Here is a 4198-nt window from a genome sequence, read left to right as displayed (position 1 = left end):
ACAAGGACCAATTCAAATAGGCCAGGTCAAGAGGGGATGTTAATAATTTGATAATAATAATAATAATTCAGTGTATTTTTTTATTTAATTACAGCTGCATAGCTAATGTTTTTATTTGGTGTACAAACACTTTTTCATACCAATATTGTACATACATGTGATTGTAAAAGTTTTGTATATTTTGGTTTGGCCCATCGCGGGTTATCTGTATTCCCATACCACTTTATCGTTCTCTTTTGCCTGACCCTCGGCTAGCAAGGTATGTTGTCCTTGGCTCCGAAACTGTTTAATATAAAACCGTCATAAGGTTATACAARGTACTGTTTTGCAACCATACGTTTGTTATAGTGTGGACAGTGTAGGAATTTATGTTAACAAGTTTCACATAGCTCACTGACTGGGGTATCTGTTGTAACTTCTGAGTACTTGTGACAGGGGTTGAGTGAGTGTCCATGTGCTCGCGCAGGTGCCGGAGAGCTGTGACTGCACCAAGGGTAACGTGTGTGTTGTCTCTTCGTGTGCAGGTATGTCTTTTATTTTGTCAGAATTATGTTCTGTATAGTTTTACTTGTATATGCTGTTGTGCAGCGAGTGTGTGCACGCAGCACCTGTTAATTCCTTTTGGCGCTCTTTTGCCTGACCCTCGGCTAGCAAGGTGCCGGAGAGCTGTGACTGCACCAAGGGTAACGTGTGTGTTGTCTCTTCGTGTGCAGGGCAAATAAAAAGATTTCAACGAGCAGACCATCAGTTGTGGCAGCGTCCTAATTAAAAATACACAACGCAGAATGAACCACGCTACAAACTGGTGCCGCGACCTGCCGACTGGTTAGCTCAAGCTGACCACCGGAGCTGTGCATGTGGAGGAGATGCGCGATCCGCGCTTGTTGATGGTTTGCTATAAGTGAATGTATACTGTAAATAGTGAAGGTGAATGTAGCATATTCACTAGATAATTGTATTGGTGTTTATTTGTATGTTTTGAGGGAATTTGTTTATTGCATTTTTTTTTGTATTTGTATGCAGTAAATTACATTGTAGCTTAGTTCTCTATTGAGCCATGGAAGACTCTCAAGTCCATAAGATGAGTTATGCTGGGGATTTTGGTGTGGTTAGTGTGGGTAGAGGGAGGGGTGTCCATGCATTTACACCATTTGTACAGTCAGCTCCTGGGAGTAGAGTGTTTGCTAGTCCTGAGTTTACAAGCACTGGGAGGGGTAGGCTGTTTACTCCACCTGACCAGGGTATCCCACCTCTGTCTCTTGATGTACCATCGTCCCCAGTAATAATGGGACACCGAGTCAGCTTAGTGACCTTATAAAGCAGATTGGTTCAGAGATAGGAGAATCTATCAGGGCGAGTTTACTGCAGCCTGGGGCTTCAAGTCTTTCTCCTGCCCATTCCCCTGACCAATCCCAGCAGTTTCCCCTGCCTGAACAATGTGGGTCAACTTTTATTGATGCGTCCAAGCTGAATCTGGTTGTGAAGTCAGAGGTTAGTGCTCCACCTTTCTTCAGGGGTGATGGCTCAGATGAGTACTCTGTCCTGGAGTGGGAGGAGCTAATGGGAGTCTACCTAGAGAAGAGGGGTTACACTGGGTCTGAGAATGTTGGGGAGGTGATGTCTAGGCTCATGGGGAGGGCACGGGATGTGACCAAAGTCTGGATGCGTAACAACCCTGTTGTCACAGATGTTAAGGCAGTGTTCAGTGTTCTCAAGCAACACTTTGGGGATACTGTCTACTCAGGTATGCCATTAGCTGATTTCTTTTCAATGAAACCATATGCTAATGAGGGTCCACTAGATTTCTGGATTAGGCTTAACAAAGCTGCAGACGCAGCTGAACAGTATCTTGTAGGTGAGGGTAGAACTTTGCCCAATCAGCGCTCAGAGTTGGCAGTCATGTTTGTACGCAACTGTCCTGATAAAGAGTTGGCCCAAGTGTTCAAATGCAAACCCCTTCGTGACTGGACAGCCAGTGAGGTACAGGATCGTTTGGATGAACTGTTAAGGGAGCGTAAAGCATGTAGAATACAACTTTCACAGCAGGTGGCTGCTGTCTTCGACTCCCCCCAGGAGGAAGTGGATCCTGAGAGCAGACCTAATGTGTCATCTTTTTCTCGATGTGGCCGTGAACCAGAACAGGCCCAATCTGTATCTGAGGGTGGGACATTAGAGAAAGTTTTGAGTATGCTAGAGAAGGCTCTTGTCAGCAATACTCAGTCTGTGAACAGAGGGCCCCGTAAACAGTTCCCCAAARGTGAGCGTGAGTGCGCTGTCTGTGGAAGCACTAATCACTGGACCAAAGCTCACTGTCAGATGCACCAGCTGTGTTTCAAGTGCTTCTCTCCTGGCCACATGAGCTTTGACTGTAGTGAGACTGGGAAGCGAAAGAGCCCTGGATGTGGACAGACTGGCAGGTCTGGAAAACTAGAAAGCCTCCATTCTGAGGAGGGCAATGTGGGGCAGGCAAATTTTTCCTCCACTGATGATGATATCCAATCTGTTTATTCTTATTTTTGTGAGTCAGTACCCAAGAACAACACAGTAATTTTTCAGAACACAKTGAGAATTTCTCAGAATGACAGTTTGTTTTACACCACCGTGCTAGTACAGGATAAAGTTGAGCTGAAGGGGATGTTAGATAGTGGGTCCATGGCTACTACTCTGCGCGCAGATATTGTACCTCGGTTGAGGGAGGCAGGAGTGGTAGAGGGGAACTTTCTAGCTCCTTCAGACATCATACTGGTGGGTTGTGGTGGGACGCAAACTAGCCCAGTGGGCATGTGTGACTTGAAACTACAGCTTTATGGCTTCAGTTATGTAGTCCCAGTGCTTATTGTAGATGGGCAGGTTGATGAACTCATTGTTGGCACTAACGTGTTGAAGTCTCTGATTAGACAGTTCAAATCAAATGACAGCTACTGGCGGGTGGTGGGTACGCCAGGTCCTTCTGGCCAGTGTGAGGACAGCCAGTTCCTGCYTCTCCTATCAAATCTGGAGAGATGGAGAGGAGACTCCATCCCAGATAAAGTGGGCACCATTAAGTTGAAGAGGGCAGTAACGCTCCAACCCATGAGTGAGCATCTGGTGTGGGGCCGCTTACCTCCAAAGACAAAACTCTCTGTGGGCAGTACTGTTGTTGTCGAGCCTAGCACGTCTCGTTGTGTGAATCGACACATACTAGTAGGGAGAGTAGTTACGCCTCTGTGGGGGGATGGATGGCTCCCTGTGAAGATTGTGAATCCAACAACTTCGCCAGTTACCCTGAGACYAAATGCTAAAGTGGCAGATGTGTACCCTTGTATTGCATTGGAGGATTTTGATGATGTCAAGCAGCAAGCTGCTTACCAGAATGTGGCAAAAGTACAATGTGACAGCTCACATGGCAGTCTTACAGCTAAGAGTTCAGTTGGTGGCAGTGTAGTTAATGACAACAGTACACTGAGCAATCTTGGACTTCAAGGCCTGTCTGTTGAGGAGTGTCCAGTTTCACAGTTCTGGAAYGACAAACTTGTCGGTTTAATTGAGAAGTATGACACGGTGTTCTCTAGACATAGCCTGGATTGTGGAGAGGCAAAAGAGTTCTGCCATCGCATACGGCTGACTGATGACCGCCCATTTCGATTACCTTATCGTAGGCTTTCTCCAGCTGATTACCAAAAACTCAGGGAAACACTGGATGATATGGAGGAAAAGGAAATCGTCAGAAAATCCAGCAGCGAGTATGCCCCACCATTGGGCTGCGTATGGAAAAAGAATGGGGACTTGCGTCTAACTGTACTGACTTTAGGTGGTTAAACGCCCGCCCAAGTGAAGCATGCTCATCCACTGCCTCATCAGGCTGATGTACGGCCTTGGGCACTGGGAGGTAAGCCTTCTTCAGCACAATGGACTTGACATCTGGGACTACAATGTGCCACTGCCATTGAAATAGAAAGAAAGACCACAGCCCTTTTCTCCTCTAACCTTACTAGGCTGTGATGAGTACAAATCACTCCCTACAATACAAAACCAACGCCCCGCCAAAAAATCCAAAACATAACCATTGTGATCGAAACCCGAATATAAACTAATACCCGAAATCGAGCTCCGCACGCCCGGTCATACGGCACTCGCGCGCTAACAACACACTGACGTACAAACTGACACAATAGCATCTCAACCCAACCATATCAATCGGATCTCTGCCTCTTCAGGG

General features: G+C 46.4%; 1 long non-coding RNA gene across 1 annotated transcript in view; it reads left to right on the top strand.

Moving 5' to 3' along the window:
• Window positions 1–1404: 1404 nt before the first annotated feature.
• Window positions 1405–4198, top strand: part of LOC139027463 (uncharacterized) — an 8479-nt gene continuing 5685 nt past the window's right edge. The window contains exon 1 of the long non-coding RNA XR_011479552.1: window positions 1405–1491. This is a non-coding gene — a long non-coding RNA (uncharacterized lncRNA). The remainder of the gene's footprint in view (window positions 1492–4198) is intronic.

This window comes from Salvelinus sp. IW2-2015, unplaced genomic scaffold, assembly GCF_002910315.2.
Source record: "Salvelinus sp. IW2-2015 unplaced genomic scaffold, ASM291031v2 Un_scaffold16444, whole genome shotgun sequence".
Classification (NCBI taxonomy): Eukaryota; Metazoa; Chordata; class Actinopteri; order Salmoniformes; family Salmonidae; genus Salvelinus; species Salvelinus sp. IW2-2015.
This window is presented reverse-complemented; position numbering and strand designations above follow the sequence as displayed.